Source organism: Neopsephotus bourkii, unplaced genomic scaffold (assembly GCF_033783945.1).
Source record: "Neopsephotus bourkii isolate Nb327-2 ecotype Australia unplaced genomic scaffold, CSIRO-AGI_Nbou_v1 NB_739, whole genome shotgun sequence".
Taxonomy (NCBI): domain Eukaryota; kingdom Metazoa; phylum Chordata; class Aves; order Psittaciformes; family Psittacidae; genus Neopsephotus; species Neopsephotus bourkii.
In genome coordinates, this window is record NW_026901237.1 from 1,471,489 (window position 1) to 1,492,022 (window position 20,534).

Here is a 20,534-nt window from a genome sequence, read left to right on the forward strand (position 1 = left end):
TGAGCACACCAAAAAATACCTAATATCAGGAAACAATTACACATCTTCCCTTGAATTAATAATTTGCATTTAGAAAGGAGGAAAATATGATCATAAGTAACTTTTTTCCCTAGCTTCTTATAAAAGCAAGGACAACCAATGTTATTCCATAGTTAAAATGTATCAAGGACATGGTTGTCCTGCAAAAATGTGAGCATGTTTTAAACACTGAGAAACCAAACCTTGTGAGAATGAACCATGGGAGAATGCGGCAATTTTTGCACTGTGGTGCAAAACATCAATATTTTGGAGAAAAAATACAAACAAAGAAACCTCACTTGTTACTTGCCTCTGTGTTTGTGCATATTGTCTTAACACTCCAAGACAATAAGACCTTCCCTGGAGATTCACAGTGAAACAGATCCCCTCTAGTTCCCCAAAGATTTAAAAACCTGAGGAAAAATTAATAAATACTTTTTCTACTAAAATTCCTTTTTTTCTGATAAATTCCTTTTCTACTAAAATGAGAAAAGCAATCATTTGCGTTTGAATGAAACCTCTTACTCAACTTAAAATGCTTGATTTGGTCACCAAGCATCTGTAAACAGCTTGGTGAGATTTCCAGAAAAATGTGTGTAAGAGTTGAAATCTGAAGTCCAACATTTTCATTAGGACATGAGACAAAAGGCATCAAGGCAAAACAGGAGGTTTTGGGGGGTACAATTTCTTTCCCATTCCCCTCACCCTTATATGAGGGAAATCTAAATGAATTTCCAAATGTTCCAGGTTTGCCAGATACTGAGAGGGAGGCCACAATAAAAAAATACCCCAACTGAAAACAGTAATCTACCCAACGCTCTATCAAGGGTTTATCAAGGGAGACCCACTGAGTCCACAGTCTCTGCTATAGTTTCCAATTGCTAATGAGATAGGTGCCACCATGCAGGCAATGGGTTTGCTGGACTCACAGCAGTTGAGTGCTGTCAGCTGAATTCCGGGCTTTTCCATTTCATTGGTGTATTTCAATTGTCAGAGCAAAAGCATCTCTTCATGTCCAAGAAACATGGGTTTAAAGGGAGAGGTATCAGACTGTACTGCCAGGAGCAGACCTAAGGCACACCAAACACAGAAGGAGCATGGGAAAATGGCTGCTTTTTCTCTAATTTCTACTGATGTTGCCATTAGCAGCTTCTCTGAGCTTACTGCTGCTAAACTTGACACCCACCAGCACTCTCTCACACCAGTTCTTCTCCATGTAATCTCCATTCTTTCTTCACCCCCCTAGGTTCAACCCTACTGAGAACAACAATATCTCCCTGTAAGAAAGATGGAACAAGCAAGGCCGGAGAGCACGAGTCTCCTCCTGAAAGCACTCCCACAGCCAGCAGCTCCGGACAACAACATCCATTTTGCTAATGACTGGAATAATGATGGCATTCTTGTTAGTAACTGTGGAGATAACAAGGCAAACACTAGTCGTAATTATTGTAAAATGTGCAGAAGGCAATTTAGAATAATAAATGTCTCGAATGCAGAGAGCACACGGGCACACAAAAGAGCCCATAGCTAGCTGGATCTCTCCACCTGTGGTGTACAAGGGCCCTCCTGATTACATTGTCTGGAACAACATGTCGTGTGGTGGTGCTCAAATTGAACAACGTCAGGTTCCCCTCACTTTGCTGGCATAAGTGGGGCATGCTGAGGCCTCTGCTTGCAAGGCATCCTGCTGGCTTTCCAGCCAGAACAGAAAACTGAAGGCTGACCCAAGTCCCCGGGGAGGAGAGGGAAAAAACAGTGCTCAGGGGAAGAACAACCCCAGAGCTGGGGTACTCCAATGTTTCTGCCCCATGCAGATACCATCCTGATGCCCCAGCAGGAGACACGCCATCTGCCTGGCCATGAAGTAAGATCCCATATTCAACAAGCCTGGTACTGAATGGGGACATCCCTTTGTGGTAGATGAAGACTAGTTTCCATACATGGATAAACCTTTGCTCTTATGTTCTGGAGAGGAACTTTTTACAACAGCCTGTAGTGACAGGACAAGGAGGAATGGCTTTAAACTGACAGGGGAAACTGAGATTAGATATTAATAAGAAATTGTTTTACTGTGAGGGTGCTGAGGCGCTGGCACAAGGTGCCCAGAGAAGCTGTGGCTGCCCCATCCCTGGCAGTGTTCAAGGCCAGGTTGAACAGGGCTTGGAGCAACCTGGTCTAGTGGAAGGTGTCCCACTTCATGGCAGGGAGTTGGAACTGGATGAGCTTTAAAGTCCCTTCCAACCCAGACAAATCTGTGATTCTATGTAAGGCAGCATTTGAGGTGGAATGTGAATTATGGGCAGCAGTAGGAGATGAGAGGCCAAGAAAGAGACCAAAGGGAGAAAAAGAAAGGGTGGAGTAAGAAGAGGGGTCCAGAGGATGAGCAAAGTGGATGAAGAAAGCACAGGAGAAGAGGTGCCTGGGAAGCTCTCATTTAAAAAGCTGGAAGCTCCCTGCCAAAGTAAACAGTTGGACATGTAGGGCTCTACATGTCTCTGCTTAATTTTGACCATCTGGCATTTATTGAAATTGCCTCCCTTTGTATTTGCTATGATGAAGTGGTTTTGTATTCCTACTTTCTCTCCCTCCTTTCTCCTCTCAGTCTGACATGTAGCTTCTGTCCTGCCTTTCATCTGAACATGTCCCTGTGGTGACTGTTGAGCAAAGAAGACAACTGCAGGGAGCGAATCCCAAGAGGATACCAGGCATGGGGAGCAAATGCCTGCATACAGACAGCCACGGAGAGCTTACAGCTCTGCCCACACTGCTACCCCTAGTCTTACGTATTTCACTTCCCTTGGCTCCAATCTGGGAAAGTAACAGACTGAGAGGAAAGAAGGAAAGAGAAATCAGAGCAGAAGTTAAACAGGATAACAGAAAAGCAGGGAAGAAAAAAACTTTAAAAAGGTGAAATTGCAAAGTGATGACAGGCTGGTGGAAGGGAATTAGCAGAGAGGAGGGATCTGTTCACGTCCTCCTCTCCATGAACTGCCATGTGATTAGCCAAAAGAGCCATTTTGTAGGGAACTTTGGCACCAGCCACTCTTCTGCAACAAGGGCGAGAGACTGAAATAATCAACATTTTCTGCAGAATAGAAATGCAAACATTCAAATTCACATCTCAACTGACAGTTTCAGTCAAAATACATCACCCTGACGTTCTTCAATTAGAAGAGATTCACAGACTCATTTCATGGCATAGCCTGCCGTCCCAGGCCAAATTATACAGCCACGCTGCCATAGCTTGTATTTCCTGTAAGTGAGCAAGAAACCTCTGAGGCTCACCATGCACTCCCAAGCCTATAGCAAGGAGCTTTTGTAGTAGTTTTCCCAGGAAGCCTGTCCCAGTGGAAAGAAGACATGAAAGCAACACAACCACAAGGGTGGGGGGATGTTTTCTTTGCCCTGTTCAGCCCCTGAACACTTCAGAACCAGAACATTATTCATTGCAAGGTTTTACACAGCAAACGCATGGCTCTGTCACTCTGGTATACCGTTGCAATGCTTCTCATAGCCACAATGCTGGGAGGACTGCAGGCAGAAAGAAGCTCAGTGGCTGTGCTGGCACAAATTAGTGGAGCCGAAACTTTAGATCAGTGACAGAGAGTCTGCCTCCTGGGAGCAGTAAATTGTGATGCTGGTCCCTAAAGACCCTCCTTGCCATTAAGTGATTAATGAATTCATTAACACCTCTTAGAACACAGGAAATATGATATGGACAGCCCGCCTAGGCTTTGCAAAGGTTTTTAGATGGGTTTTGGTTTTTTTTCCTTTTAAGAACAGCAGAGAATAGTGACTAATTAAGCTATATGATCCATGGTAGCACTACTACATTTATCCACTGGGGATGAGCAGAGCGGTGAGATTCTCTTGTCTCATGCTCTGGTAAGCTTTTATTTGACCCATAACAAGATGCTAAAATAAGAGGTTTATTGCTATTATAAACCTTTCATTTGAAATGGAGGGGGGAAGACTTTTTGCTGTAATGGCTTTAAATGACTTTCCCAGTGTTCCCAATCCAATGGTGGAATAGTTCCAGGGTAACTGGAGGTAACAGTCCAGGCAAGGAGAGGGGGAGGAATTGCACAATGGTCTCTTCAAGCCCTACAGAGAGCCTTAATTCTTGCCCTAAAGCCACATTCAAGACCATTTCAGTGACAGTTTTATTTACCAAGTGTAACATACCAAACAGGCTAAATACTTGGGATAAAGTGTGAGCTGGACTCTGTGTCTGACACCTGCATTAAATCAGGGCACAAGATTACCTCCCACACTGTACATCAGCAAGACACTCCTGGTGCTCCTGTGGCTCCAACCAAGCAGCTGACAAGAGGTAATCATCCCCTGCCGCAGTGATGACAAGTGCCTCTCACCCCACATGTGCCTTGGGAGGGTATCTGGGGTCCAGCTTCCTGCTGAGCCTGCAATCTAACCTCACCAGTCATGGATGAAAATGCCCCAGCAGCAGCCAGGCAGGGCTAGCGCTGCCTTGCTCAGGAAGTGATGCCCACATTACCCACTATGAAAGGACAAACAGCTGCTACTTGCAGCTCATTTCCTTTTACTCCTCTTGGGTTTGCTTGTACCTGTGTCATATATTTGCTATATGATTGCAGAGAACGCAGGATTCATCTCTACAGCCACCAACTTCCACAGAAATTCCTTTCCGTAACACAAATGGAACAACTGCCCTTCACCACAAAATGGCACAGCAGCCCTGAGGCTGGCTCTCTGCCTTAGTTTCCAGTGTCCTATAAGACCTGTCATGGGAATGTGAGCTTGGGCTACATCACAGTTCACTTCTAGGTACAGTTTGAGTTTGCTTGTGAACGGCCACAGAAGTCCAAGGGGACAAGAGATGCTCTGTACATAACGCTTTGTGCCACTGGAGATAAATGGAGGTGACAAGGAGCCACCACGTATTCCTGCCTGTGAGCAAGTGTTAGGGCTTTGGGAAATTTGAAATTGTGGAGAATCAGGCCCAAAGACAACACTTACAAAGACAGTAAATTGAAGAGAGCTGCAAGAAAGCCCCTACACAAAGATTAAAGGGCATGAGGTATCGATTTACTTAGGAAGATCAAAAGAGCTATATTTGTATATAGTAGTTCAGCTAAGTGATAACTAAGTGTTTAAAAGGAAGAGTTTGAAGGACATAAACCAAGAGAGGGGCCATTAGGGTGAGTGCAGTGAAGAGGGTTTAACAGGAGCAGTAGTAGAGTGAAAGAAAAGGAAATGAAGATCTCAACTGCCTGCCCACAGACACTTTTTGGCAGGCCCCATCAGCACTGAACCCAAAGCCACATTTGGCAAACCAGCTTCCCAATGCATCCAAGCCCCATCCTGAACCCTGCAGCTCACTGCATCTCCATTAACAATGCAGCCTGTGCAATGCCACGGCATCCAGGAGCATGCAGGAAGGTCCTCAAGGGGACTTGGTACCATCACAGCCCATGCAGCACTTTTCAGCTTGGCAATACCAACATACCTCAAACTCTCAACCTTGGAAGCCCTGTGCCTGCCCAACTCACACTATACCCCAGACAGACACAGAAACAGGGGAGCTGTATATCTCAGAATCACTTCTGAGGACTCAAATGTCCTGCTGCATCCACTCCAAGGCTGAAGGACTTCGTCCCCAGGCTTTAAACTCATTTAAACTTTATCGGAGCTATTGCTTCTTGTCTGGAAATAGTGTTTGCAAAGCATTAACCTGAGTAATGGCACAAAACTTAATACATCCGCATGGTTCTGTAACACCCCAGCTTGCAGGAGACATCCTGCTTGATTCTGCTTTCTCAGACTGCTCTACCTTTACTGAGCTACACAGGATTTGCAGGGCTAGAGCTGGGATCACAGCCAGAACACCAAAAGCTATTCTGTTCCTCAAGATTATTCAGACCCAGGTGAGAAAAAGTTAGTTAAAGTGACTTTTTAATAAGTGACCTTCCCTTAGCCTCCCTCTGTGGGCTCAAGTTGACAGATGTCTACCTAGCGCTTCCAAAAGCAGCAGCCAGAAGCATTTCAGAGACTGGTACCTTGGAAATCCTCCATGGAAAACATTCTGTGTACATAAGACAGGCAAGAAACACGTCTTTCCCATCCTGGGGAGTCTGACGGCGAGCCTCAAGGCACGAGAGCGTGCAGGACTGGATCTGGGGAGGACCCGGAGGCCAGATGTTTCGTTAAGCAGCTGAATTTTTGCATTACCTCACAGTGTCATGTCTGCTTACTCTGTTAAAGGCTGCAGCTGCCCATTCTAGCAATGCATAACCAGCCCTTTAGAGAAAGCATTTCCAACCCTGATGGAGAAGAGAAGGGAAAGATAAATAAGACAAAGAGAATCTGATAAGAGAGCCTAATGGAACTGTTCTGCCATTGCCTGGAATATCCTGAAAACTTTATGACCTCACTTCTTAGTCCTAAAAAACACCAACAAAAAGCTTTTGCTCTGGGATTGACAGGTACTTCCAGGCAGTTTAAATCAATGCCAATGCTCTGCACCCTGTTCACATCATTTGGCATTTTATTCACCTTTTGCTGGAGCTATACTCTTTGCTGGGCACATTTATAGACAGCAGAAAGAGAGGTCATGCAGTAAGTAATGATGAGAACAGGGTAGGCTACAGAGTAGGCTAAATGAGATCAGATACAAGGGGCAGGATTCATGGCCCATTACAGAGCCACTAAATACATTTTAGTCACCCTATTCTATCAGGTGTCAACAGAGCCTACCCCGATCGAGGGCCCCCTGATCCATGGATTCAAGAGGATAAGCATTCGTACACCTTCAACAAGCAGGTGACATAACATACAGGCTGTTTTGTTCAGCCATACATGGTCCCTTCACCACAAGCTGCTCACCCCTGATCTACATTGCCTAGGTACATTACTGGGGAAAAATGTCTTCTGATGCAACTAAATGCAAGATAACACCTCTGGGAACCAGGAATGCAAATTGCAGCTACTTACAATATGGGAGATTACCTCAGAAAGCACTGACTGCAGCGAGGACTAAAAATGCTTTCCATAGAGTGACTATTCATCCAAGCAGGGATAGGAACTGAGCTCTCCCTGCCCCTTTGCATTTGCTCTCTCTGTTACCCACCATTTTGCCCCTCTTTTATCTCCATTTACATGACTCCATATGGAAAAAAAGAACAAAACCAAGCCCTTCAATATTTTAAATTGAAGTTTAGCCCTTGTACAGAGCATTCCATAGCTCTCCATTTAGAGAGCTTTTCCAGGAGATGCAGGGATGTCTTAGGCAGAAAATACAACTACTACAAACTTCAGCAACCATGAGGCACTCAGAGGCAGGGGACATCAATACATTCCTTTCCAGGAGAGCTGTGAGGCAAGTGTGGACCATAAAAGGTTAACACAGGATGCTGTCAGTTTGGGCTCAGTACCAGCCGCTCAACCCTCCTAAGGTACTGCCTCTGGGACTGGCCAAGCAGGACATGGGGGTGACAACAAAGCTGCTAAATATTCAACCATGTGCAACCAGCCTTCTCTTCCATAGACTGTGCCTCAGCCCTTTGTGTCCGTGCAAGGAGAGGAGACACCAGGGGGCATTCAAATGAGGCGAGAGAGAGTGGAAAAACTCATAACTCAGCCCGTTCAGTTTGTCAAATTGTTGCTTAAGAGATCACAATATGTCTAGACATCTCGAACATGGAAATATCCTGGGTTGCAGGGGACTTCCTAGGCCTTTGACAATGACATGGCGAGATTCAATGCCTGGAAGTTCAGGTCAGATAAATCCTAAAATACAGTGCAATTTCCCAGAAGGGAGGGAAACTGAAGACTGGAGGACCTCACAAGGGTGTGGATTGTCTTCATTTGACATCATTAGCCCAGCAGCAGATAAATTTTGAACAGCTAGGCTTTAATCCAGCTGGAGGGGGAAATCCAAACCCCAGGCTTGGAGGGAGTGGAGCTGGATGGCGCAGGGCATACCTCCGTGCCCCTGCTCCCTTCCTTCTCCCCTCAACCATGACAAGAACAGGAAATTCTGCATAATCTGCTTCTCAGCCTCGGAGCTCCTCATTAAGCCAGTAGCTGCAGCCCAATCTCATTCCCCAAGACCTCAGCTGATTGCCTGAAGACATAAGGAAGGAATTCATTTATTTGTTTTCCTCCTCCAGGCTCATTTGACCAGACAGATGTTGCTTGCTGTTTCCGTATGCTTGGTTTAGGTTTCTTTTTCCTTCCCTTCCTCTGAATGATCAGAGATTAACTATAGCTGGAGACACCCTGTTGAAGGTGCAGCCCAGGGTTTACAGATGTGCCAAAAGTGGGGTATGGGGATTGCCTTTTTGCTGTACCCTATGTGATCAGTTAATGCCACTCCATCCAGTTACCTGGACAGCATCTGCTGTAACGTGGGTCATAGACACTGAGGTTCATTGAAGTTCTGCTGTGATGGTCAGTATCATATACAGAGTTCGCAACCCATACATCAGATGCTCTGGTCTTTCAAAAGTTACCACTATTCAGAGCCTTGCAGACTGCCTAAATAAACATATGTAAGTTTAAATTCAATCTCTCCCTTGCCCTGTCCCCTGTAAAACTCTTTGATGACTAAGCCCATTAGGGGAGGAGCAAATCTCTTTTGAAATGTCACAGCTGGTCTCTTCTGACCTTATCAAAGTGCAGGATCAATACACTGACCCATTTGGAGTAGAAAAAGCCAGAGAGAAGCAATTATAGCAGAATTTCAAGAATGAGAGGGGAGGAGGGGGAAGAAATACCCTGCTACGTCTGGAGAGTGAAAAACCAAATGAGCCAAAAGTAGCCATGATGCTTAGAATTATCATATACATAATTAGTATTTGATAAAGCAGGAAACAAAACATAACATCCATTCATCATGCTGACAGCTGCAGGAACATATTGCAGGCTCTCATGTGCTAGCGGTGTGTGTGTGAGTGCCTGTGGCATTGCAGGTACTAATCCACACCACCAGCTCAGGGAGCCAAACACACCATGCTCTTTGCAGGATGCTGGCAGCATATCTCAGGATCTGTATCCGAGTGTGGAAGGCATGATCACATGTTCCTGACTGCCTGGATTCAAAGGATGGAGAGGCATCAGTAAAAGCCTTGGTAGCAGCCAAAGTGCTTCCATCAAGTCTGTGAACTTCAGGCATGCAGGGATGTTCAGGCATCCTAGAAAGATAAACCAAATTTCCTGACATCTGGAGCTTGGCCAATTCCATCATCTCACGATTGCAGCAATCCCTGACATGGTTTTGAACTGGGCTAATTATCACCAGTTTGATTGATAGCTTGTTTCGTCCATTTCAAATAAACAAACTTCAGACAGCAGAAGTACAGACACGGGCCAGGGAACAGTTATGGGTACCCAAATACATGCAGCCAAAGGGTTTCTGGTCAGACACAATCTATTTCCCTGGCACCTATAAACCATAAAGCAGCACCTCCACCACCTGGTGCCAAAGCCCCATGATTCCTCATCAGACGCAGGAGCATTTTCAGATAAACTTTCCCATTAAGAGGGCAGTCAGCAGGGTAAAGAACCTAGATCAAAGAGGAGCTATAATTCCCAGGGAGAAGAGTTGACATAGAAGGAGTAGATGACATAGAAAACACTGAACAAAATCAGAGGGGGATTGAAAGATTAATAACTTGTAGGACTGCAGGCTCTGTCTAGCACAGGTCTCTCTACAGGGCTTTGCCCAAATGAGGGAGGTTTTTTTCTTCCCTTCAGGGGTGTTTTTGAGATTTACCTTTCCTCACAAGGGCGAACACTAGCCATTTACAAGCAACTCAGCGACAAAACAGGAAGATATCAACTTCTGCCTCTCCTGACAAAAATAGCCAAGTGCCTGATGGCAAAGCCACACACCCATCCCTGCTCTGCCTGGCTGGAACGGAGTTGTGCCACAGGCTCCCGCGGCACATGCTGCTCGCCAGATTGCTGACTTGGGATAGGTCCCTGTCCATCTGTTGAGGCAGAATTATTCCACTTGAAAACACTAAAAAAATTCCCTGGAGTACTGCAACTGTCCCAGTTCCCACGTGAACCGTCTCACCGTCAAACGCAAGCTGCTCTGAGGAGCTGGAAGAGCTCTGGTCAAAGCCCTTCCCCTCATTCCCACCCTTTTTTTTTTGCAGATAAAGCCACCACCTCTAACTTCATCAATGCTTTTTTTATGGCTGTCTCTTTATAAACCTGTTAACCCAACATAAGGCAGGATCCTCAGCTCTCTGGCTGTCCATCTTTATCCAGCAGAGAAAGAGCACTGTGAACAATCTCCTTTGGAGGTTATCAAAAAAGCAATCAAGGAAAGTCTCTGCTGTCCTGGGAAATTTTCTATGCACTGGGAGTCTCATCAAACCAGAGGAAAGAAAGCAATAGCAAATTTAACAGTGCCATCCATAGCAGACACAGATGGCTGCAGTTCCTAAATAAGCATTACATTAGTGCAAAGGAGAGGGGAAAAAAAATAAAGGGAGAAAGAAAAATATAACAGCTGTATCTTAAGCCTGGAGGCTGATGCTAAATCTATGTTTGTAGATGCTTTCAGCACCGGCAATAAAAGTCAAGTTGCTTCCATGTTAAAGGGGCGCAGCTGAGTGCTTTATGCACTGTCCTTGACCTGCTAATCATTTGGTGGGAATACCCTCCAGCTGCCTGTCAGTCTGAGGCACCTGCAGCAGAACAGGAGGAGAAGGACAGGGGCAGAGAAGGAGAGCAGTGGGGGAAAGCATTAATATTTAAAGCAGTGCATTGCACTGTTGTGAATGGAGTTCTGCTTAATAATAAAATAAATTAAAGAAATCAATAGCATGCGATGGCCTGCACTGCACTAACAGAAAGATCATTCCCCCCTTCGTCACTGCTGGCAAGCTAAGGCCACAGCTCAGACACTTTCACCACCACACGTCCCGTAATCCTGCCAGGCATACAAAAAGGAGGTGAAAGAATTGAGGGCCCTAGACTTGAAATGTTGACCCCTCCAAAGAGCAGTGCCTCACTCTGGAGGGAACAGGGAGCTCAGGCAGGGTTCAGAGAAAGCTCTGCTCTCAGCCCAGGGATGCTGGAGATTTTTCTCCACAGTCTGGAAGGGAAAATATGAGGCTGATGCCAGCAAAGATCACAGTTGACACAAATATTGAAGGAGCAGCAAATGCCGACATGAATGGGTTGGTTACAGTAGGCAAGCTGTGTTGGCAGATAGGCAGGCTAAAAGTGGCCTTTAAATTACCCATGTGCCAGGCTGGGCCTGAGAAACAAAAGACTGTAAGTGCTCTTAAAAGTGCAGGCAGTTTGAGGAGAGCTTCCTGGGGCAAAAGCACAACCCCATTCCTGGAAGTACAGACAAGGATCCAATAAGGAATGAGTTTCTCCAATACCATGCAAGACTGGCACCATGGTCCTGAATCAACATGGTCTCCATACTCGTGACCACATCCAGTGTGCAGCAAATTCAGCCAAGCACTTGAGAGAAGCATTTTCCTGAGTGAGCATCTATCCTACGGATGGATGCAGCGCACAGGCTGCTCCTCTGCAGTGCACCTGGTCTTCATAAAAAGAGGCAACTTAAATCACTTAGGATCCTGAAACACCAAGCTCAAATGACACACGTGTTGGCCTTTGGGGGATGAGGTTTCTTGCAATCTCACACATCTGGTTTTCTCCTCCTCTGCTTTGTAGAAGCAACCAGTGAGGTTTCATTCCTGCTAATGTTTCCATTAGTCTATGACAAAGTGCAAAATTTCCCATCTCTGCTGTGTCAGAGCTGTGGCACCTTCTGCCTCGTGTTGACCTGGTCAGCATTATTTATCAATTGCCCTCTGTGACTATCCCCATAGCTCACAAACGTTGAAGCATTATTACATTTTGCTATGATATTCTCTATAGTAGCTACACTGATTACTTATCAGCCTTTGGGATTGCTCATAGAGCACAAGTCTTAAGGCTGAGGAGTGAAAAGGATGGCATGTGGGCAAGGTTTGGTTGCTTTTACCAGAACTGCTTGGGGATTTTCCATCAGGAGAATGCTGATTTCTTGCAAGAAAAAAACAACTCATCTGGGCATGCCAATACCAACATGTTCTTGTTTCCAAACAAAAAAATTACCTGAAAGTTTAGATAACATCAAAACATCAAGTTTCCTGCATATGAGGGCATATAATGCTTTGATTTTCATTCTAAAGCAAGTTTTCACTTGGACGTGATATATATACACCAATTGATTTTAAATGCCAAAATCAACTCAAAATATATAACAAATTTTTAAATAGTTTCACAAGGGCGTTTTTGAACAAAAACTCTATTTAAATTAAATGCCAGAATTTTGCCAGGAAATAGAAAATAGATTTCTTGTTCAGCTCTAGACATGAGCATAACACCTTGATAAGCTTTAATATAACTGAGAGAACACACTGGGCTAACAGGGGCAGCTGTAAAATGCAGGCTGAGCTGGGAGAGCAAGGAGGCAGAAGGACAAGCTGAGAGCAATGCTGTAGGTCAGGGAAATGTGAATTTGTGATGCCAGGTGGGGGACCTGCACATGGGCCAGCTTTCAGAGAGTCTGGGGATGTGAATGGAGAAGCTGCCAAAGAAGGATATTTCAGAGCATTCACTTCAAGGGCAAACCACTGAATCATTTTAAATTGCATCAGTTAGTGGAAAAAAAAAAACAAACCAAACCAAACCAAATTTCCTTCTCTCCAAAGCAGACTCCCTGATGTGCCAATTCTGAGTGCTATAGTGGTGCTCTTGGTGGCATCAAGGAGGAAATTGGGAAACATCATCTCTGTCTGCCCAAGCCACTCTGAACCCTCGCCATCAGAGAAAGTGGATCAGTGCTGAGTGGATGGCTGAGATAAAAGGTATAGCCATGCTCTAAAGCACATTAATTGCTTATTAATTACCCCATTAATCATGGTGACACCTTTGTCTGCATTCCCAGTAACACACTTGCAGTTAGCTGGGACTGTCACACTGCTTTGTGTAAACTGACATAGCTTTGCTGCCTCCTTCCACGCCTTCCTGGATCCCAAAGGGTGAAAAACAAACCCAAAAAACCCCACAGCTTAGCAAGCATCCCATTGGTAACACTGTGACCCAGTCTGTGACCCATTGCAGGCTGTTTGGAAACACGCATTCTCAATGGCAATGGGCAGGACAAGAAAGCACAGATGACAGCGTACTCATAGGAGAATGATGAGCTGAAGTCCTCAAAAGTTTGAGATCCAGGTTACAATTTGCAAAGCCTCACCTTATGGAGCCCGTCCAGGGCTCTGCTGCAGCTTCCCACAAGAAACTGCAAGTTCCCATTAAATCACAGACAGCTGTAAACCAATCACCACAGAAAATTTCTGTTCCATCACCAGTGCTCTTTCTTTATTTTTTTATTTATAGCACTCTCTGATTTCCAGCAACTTTTTTATTATAAAAAATTATTTTCTTTGTCTGAAAATTGATATAAAAAGAAATCCATCTCTCAGCCGTCATTTCTCTTAATGATGTTTACATCAGCAGATGGGGAAAAAATCACTTTTTAAACAGAATTTATTACCCGCTGACCCAAAGCTTTACCATATATCACTGTGGTTTCAGAAAGTTAGTTTCCACAGCAACATGATGTAACTCTCCAACGTGTCTGTGAGCTGCTTATGTTAACTCTTCCAGCTCCTAGCCTCATTTTTGTGAAGTGGTATCTTGGCCACATGGCAGTCACTAGGAGACCTCAAAGTTGGTTAAGATAGGGGATCTCATGCTCAGGAACCCTGTGCAGATAGGGCCATCTTTAAATTCCCTCATTTAATGAGATAACAAGTAACAGCTTAAAGCAACAGTGAAAGCCCTGCAGTTATCCCAGACAAAGGGCACAGCTCTGTGCCCACCAGCAGCACCAGCTGGGTAGAGGTAGCACAGAAGGAAGAAGACAACGGATGACTAGAGATAGCTACTAGTACAGTATGCTTACCCAGAGAATGGGGTGGCAAAACAATACAGTCATTAGGATGCTTCAGAAAAAGGGAGGAGAGTCTTAGAGAGACTAGGAGAGTCTAGTCAAGCATGCAAGCCTATCCATAATATGATTGCCCAAATACTTAGGGACAAGCAGATACTACTGCTTGTATTTATACTGTAGTGCTTGTATCTATACTACACTGCTTGCAAGCAGTAGTATCTGCTTGTCTGTAAGCAAAGATATCCTCACCTCTGGGTGAGGAACTGGGTTGGGTATCTTGTTCCATGGTTCTCCTCTTCACTGTGAAACTGTGGCTTGGTATAGAAATACCCAAAGACCAGATGCCTTCCTGACTGCTGATCACATTTGTGCAAGCAGCTACAGAGCTCTCACAGCTAGACAGCAGAGATCAGAGAGAATGAGCACAGAGCAATAAGAGGCACTGTCCTGAGGAAGGGAAGGGCCTGGGACAGCAAAAGGGAACTCTCTGCTCCCCTGAAGACTTGTGCTCTGAGATCACCTCCAAGCTTTGACCACACAGGAACAGCCAAGCATCAGGCACAATTGGCTTTAGCAAAGAAGCTGGCTACTTAGCAATCAAGGTTCAGCTCCAATAGAGACAGTTGCACCTATCACTGCACTTATTGATTGCTGGGATGTTGATAAACAATTGATTTTTTCTGCAAATGTCACCTGGAAGGAGTTTTATACTTCTCTCAACAGGGAACAAACGATAGCGAGAACCTAACAAACACAAAGAAAACGAAGAAACACAAATCTTCTGATACGGCTGATAATCCTTGATAGAAGGTGACCAAGTAATAGAATTAAGTTGCTTCTACTGGGATTTGGGAGTCTACCATGGTGGGAGATGGGAAAAGCATTACTAAGTGCTTTGGCTCAGACTTCAGAACGACGCTTTGGCACCTTATCAAAGAAATCCAACATCTACAGCCTCTTGGCTTGAGCCAGATACAGAGCAATAACTGATCCACCTGATGAGAGATGTTAATCAGCTTTCAGCAGTAGATCATAAGCCAGGAGAATAAAGGCTGTTGGGACTGTGGGAAGTGCATGACAATACGCAGAGACACAAACTGTGCAGAGGAGAAAGCAAACTCGGATAAGCCAGGTTCCGAGAACAAAATACGTGGAGCTCCTGAGAAAAAAACAACAGGCGTTTACATAGAAGATGAGAAAACTGCAAGTTATCTGGCTCTAAGATTACTTGGAAATTGATGCTATGTATCATGTTTGGAACCAGAGGACCATTTAGAAGACCATTGTATCATCCTAACTTGAGAAATTTAATGTAGCATTCACATGAGACAGCAAAGCATGAAGGGCAGCAATACACAGGAAACCAGACCCTGCTAACTCTGATCTCCTGAAGAGTCCTTGGGAGATCAGAGTTGGTAAGGCAAAGCTCTGCTGGGAGAGTCCTCTCAGGAATCCCGAACATACTTTGCAGTCTTAATCTGGGCATTTTTCTCTAGATAAATGTGTACTGTGCAACCACACACTAAGGGTCTACTGAGGTAGACCTTCTTCCTATTCCAGGCTCAGTAAGAGCTCAAAAGATTACTGCAGCAATCGTGATGCCATCACCAGTTCGGTAGTATGGACCAGTCTTCCAGAGAGACCAAGCAGCTCTTGGGAGGAAAGCTAGCAGCTTTTGTTCCCTGCCATGCTTGCAGCCTTGCTTTTAAGAGTAAGCATCTGGCCTCGAAGACCAAGGTCCCAAAGCCATTGAGCCCAAGAAGGTCTAAACCCAAATCTCCACACCCCAGCACTGTAACCACTGGGTCTGAAGGATAGATAAATCTTCCCAGTCCTAACATATTTCTTTCTGCTCCACCTTATGCAATTCAAAAGCCCTTACACAATGGCCAGAAACCTTCTCCAACATACTGCATGAGAGGTGCTTCACAATCCATCGCCCACAGCCTATAAGGATGCAATGCAACCCTGTACTGAACCACTTCTTACCTTTCCCAGAGCACAAAGCTTCCCAAACCTCATGGCTTCCTGAGTAGCACAAATAAATGTAGCCTCTGTCCTCCTCTGCCTGAATAAAAGGATTTGTAGCATTTGGAGACGTTTTTTGAAACAAAAAAGTCCCCACTTGTCAATGCATTTTGACTGGTGTGTCTAATGCATACTCATCGCTACAATAATTAATCAGCAAACACGTATCAATTTTGGGAAAACTATTTCAGGAGGTTGCTACCATATTTAGCCAAAACCACTTGTTCTCATTGATTTTTTACCTAAAAACAATTCAAGCTTCCTTTTCTGCATTCAGTATGGCAGCTCTTGCACAAGTTAAAGTCTCCAGTAAAGCTCCTCTGTGCTAATAAGCATTGGTTGTGACAAAGAAAGACACCAGCCACATTTTCAGAGATATGAGCAGTACACTGACAGGGTTAGTATCGTTATCAAAGATCAGATACAAGATTAGTATCATTATCAAAATCAGCCTACCAATGCCATTTCCTCCACTTACCTTAAAATCCGGGAGTCTATCAGAGGATGTTGACCTTTATATCAAAAAATGTCAAGCAGCCTATTTAGTAGAAAGGTTCAAATTAGATGACCTAGAAGGAGAAAGCTTTTCCAGAAGCAGCTCCCACCCCCTTCAGCAGGGAGATGGTGCATGTGCTGCAAAAGGCACAGGCAGGTTGCAGCCCACACCTCAGGAAGCCGGCTTCAGGCTCATCAAAATAGTCTGCTTGATGGAAGAAGATGTACTAATTGACAGGGCATCACAGTCATGAGGTGTTGTACAATTCCTGCCGAGGACAGAGAGATACATCCATCATCACAGCTGGCTACGCCAGGCAGGAGCAGAGTGCGCAGCAGAGCTTTAAAACCTCAGCCTTTTTAACAATGCTGTCCTGTGATATGAGACAAGGCTTGTGATTGAGCTTGCAATGGAGGAAGTCGCAGCAGCATCACATCATGCTGCGGACAGTATCATGGGACTGGGAAATGTGCATTCCTGCCCTGTGCTCTGTGCAAGGGCCACGGCCTTTCTGCTCAGGGACCCTGCGAGAGAAATCACAGTGGATGCAGGACTCCGGACTGGGTTGTGGATGCGTGTTCTCACATCAACGACAGTCCTTTCCCAAAGCTTTCCAGATCCATTGCTTGGGTCAGGCTACAGTTCATCTCCAGCACTGACAGTAATTAGAGCTAGTGAAAAACGAATCTGTTGGAAAGAAAAGACCAGGATACACAAACCTTGACAGTGGCTTGAGCTCAGGCAAGTGAGTGGTAGAAATAACTCCATGTATGCTCCCAGCCCTTTGACACTAGGTATGCCAGCAACCAGCCACTGCAGCTTGGCAGGTGTCTGGGCAGGATTTGCCTGTGATCATCTGTTGGTCCTCAGATCCAGCATCCTTCACTCATTTCCAGTGATCCCAAGGTCCTCACAACATGCTACCACATAAACTGGGGCCACTCGAGATCTTGCTACCAACACTACTTGCCACAGGATGCTCCTTCACAGCCTTTCTGCCCCAGGGATCTGTCATTGAACTCAGCCTGAGTCCAGCAGCATTCACTCAAAACTCCCACTGGATCTAGAAGGAACATTAAATAAAACCAGCTGCACTTTGCTGTCACAGCCTAAGTGCATTAATGTCTTTTTATCTACATGGGGGCACTGCAGCTGACCCCTGTTTCCATGCAATTGGTGTTAATAAAATCTTTCTCTGCAGAAGTGACAAGGGAAAGATACACTTCAATTGGCATGTTTTATCTGAATTTAAATTTGAGTGCGAGTCTCATGATTCATAAAAACCTGCGTTGATAACTCTGAACCACGACCCTCCTCTGAGACCAGCTTTTGGGCTGACTATTTCTGAAGAAAATGCTTAGGAAACATCTATATAAGGCAGCCCCCAGCGCTGGCTTACAATCAAGTCATCTTTGAAACACTTATTTCAGCCAGTTTAGGTTACTTGCACTGCAAAATTAGAAGCAAAAATTGTCCACAGACAAAGAATTATAAAGAGCATACGGGAAATAAGATACAGAATAGGTCTTGAATCTTGGACGAAAACTGGTTAGGTTAGATTTATGTAAGGGTCCTTCGAGCCAAGAAGCAGTAAGCTGAAGCTAAACCTGAGGAAATTAAAATAGCTGTTACAGCCTCTTTTTCAGCAAGCGTGGGCAAAGGAGGACAGTAGCTGCAGTCTGTAGCTGAACACAGCTGTCCAACAGCTCCACAGGAGGAAGAAATGCTATTGCAATAGGTGGGAAAGAAGAAGAGAACTGGGCATGCAGCTGAGCAAGAAACACCTGGCTGGATCCCTGGATGCAGCAATAAAGGAGAGAAAGCTAGTAAGTATTTTTGGCTACCTACAGAAGCAGGAGGAACATCTCTGAGGCATAACAGGTAGGCTCACCGTGTGACCAAAATGTGCAGAAAGGCAGCAATATGGAAAGGAAGCAAAAGGTTTGCTGAAGAGGGTCGGGTTAGCAACATCTTCCTCTGATGTCATAGAAATTGAGCTGTATTCCCCTGCTGTCCTGACACACACAAGGATAAATGCATGCATCTGTGTCTGTTAATATGCTGTACACTAGGGGTTATGCAGACACTGTGGCTGTACCTTTCTAGTTAAGCCTGAATGTCCAAGTGAAGTCCTAAAGCCATTCAGAAATGCTTCTGGAGGTATTTCACTGGAACCTTGATGGCCTAAGGACCAAGGAAAGACACAGTCTCAATACTTGTTCTTTGATCTCCCCAGTTATACTGACCCAAGCTTTTCCTTTCCCCATGTCCTGGTTTATACTGGGATAGAGTTAATTTTCTTCCTAGTAGCAGGTACAGTGCTGTGTTTCGAATTTAACATGAGAATAATGTTGAAAACACTTCCAACTTGAAAGTTGGAAGAAAATTACCTCTAATCCAGCAGAAACCAGGACACCTTATCTACAAAATAAGTTGATCCTGCTTAGATCTTCTTCCTTGCTCTTGAAGTGATGTTCATGAAGTGTTTTCTTCAGTTTCAAACTACTTCTACCTCTTCCCTATAGATCACTTATTCTGTTTTAAATTTATATTAGCCATTTTGCCAGAAGCTCCTTTTCTAAGGAAGCTCCTATATTAAGACCAACTATACCTGTCCATACCAAATGAAAAGAAATGATGAATGTGCCTCATCAGTCAGGGCAGGAAAAGTGATAGTAATATGAAGAGACAGTAAATAAGCAAAGTATTCACAGAGTATTTCAAAAGTAAATCAAGTTATGGAAACAATTAAAAGAAATAGAGAATTTGTGTGTAATTAGTAGTCATATTGCTTCTCCCACCCATACAGTCAGTTCTCCATTATTAAAATGAAGAACTGACTTGCATTTCTAAAGTCTCAACATTTCACTAGTAATAGCAGATTTTTTTCCAATTGGGAGAACAGGTATAATCTCCCTCTCCCCTATTGACAGCTCTGCTGAGAGGGAACTCAGTTATAACTTGAATATTAGATTCAAAAACAAGGCAGAACTGAAGCTACAGTGGTTGAAACTCAGCCAAGACCTCCCTGCATGCAGGTCCAGTAGAGCTTTTTGCAGGAGGTTTCAACCAGATAGGAAATAAATGCAGACCAAAAGCAAAACAGCTGAAAGTTTATATTTGTCATTTTCCTGGTGCATTTGTCCAAAGTTCCCATTGTAGCAGGTGAACTTCACTCTTCCCAGTCTTTATTAAAATAATGGCAATAATAATTGCGTGGTCTATACTATCCCTGCCCAATGCACAAACCATAGTACTGCTGCCTTGGTATTGAAAAAGACTAAAATATTGACTGGCACTATCTGATCGATTGTCGAAGGCAAGTGATTATAGACTGGGAAAGAGGGCAGTGATTTGTGTAAGTTTTACAATTAATCTGATTAATAACCCCTGATTTATTTATTTCTGTCTCTCCATAGGCAAAAGGAGAGGTATGACTGCTGCAGATGAAGACACAGCCCAGCAACTCTGACAACTTCAGGATGACAACTCAAGCTTGCAAGGGTCACTGCTTTCCCAGGCAGCACTTCAGAATCCAAAACCCCTTCTGTGAGCATGGGGGAATGGACCAAACCCCCTCAGAGATATTCTCTGACAATAAGTGCACTTAAACTTCTGATGTGCTCAGATACAGGGAGACAGAAGCCGGGACAGAAGGATACATCTCTCCTGCAAGGCACTGGAGCATAGCAGCCCAGCAGGATCTTGCCTTCAGCTAGGAGAATGCCCTTGTAATGTTCTCCCTTTTAAAATCTTTATGCTTTGAGCTGCCTGCAACCCTTTCCATCCCAAGCAAGGTACTTCAGAAAGCTGAATCCTGAAGCAGAGATTCCCGTAGGTAAAATAAATATGGATTTTTCCCTCAGTGTGGAGTTTTTGCAGGGTTTATTTGACCTATGGATGAGCTGAATGAAATTTTTTGGGAAGCATTTGTTGCAGAACTGAGATGGAAACTCTTCACCTGGTCCAGCCTATGGGAAGGGTCTGAATCTCCACAACACTCCCCAGGACCCCATCTGCTCTTGGAGCAGAGTGGGA

At 44.6% G+C, this 20,534-nt stretch overlaps 1 long non-coding RNA gene across 1 annotated transcript; it reads left to right on the forward strand.

The window, feature by feature from the left end:
* Positions 1 to 17,355: 17,355 nt before the first annotated feature.
* LOC133212703 (uncharacterized) lies at positions 17,356 to 20,262 on the forward strand. The gene is made up of 2 exons (XR_009725580.1): positions 17,356 to 18,377; positions 19,916 to 20,262. It is a non-coding gene; the product is annotated as an uncharacterized LOC133212703 (long non-coding RNA).
* The last annotated feature ends 272 nt before the right edge of the window (positions 20,263 to 20,534 follow it).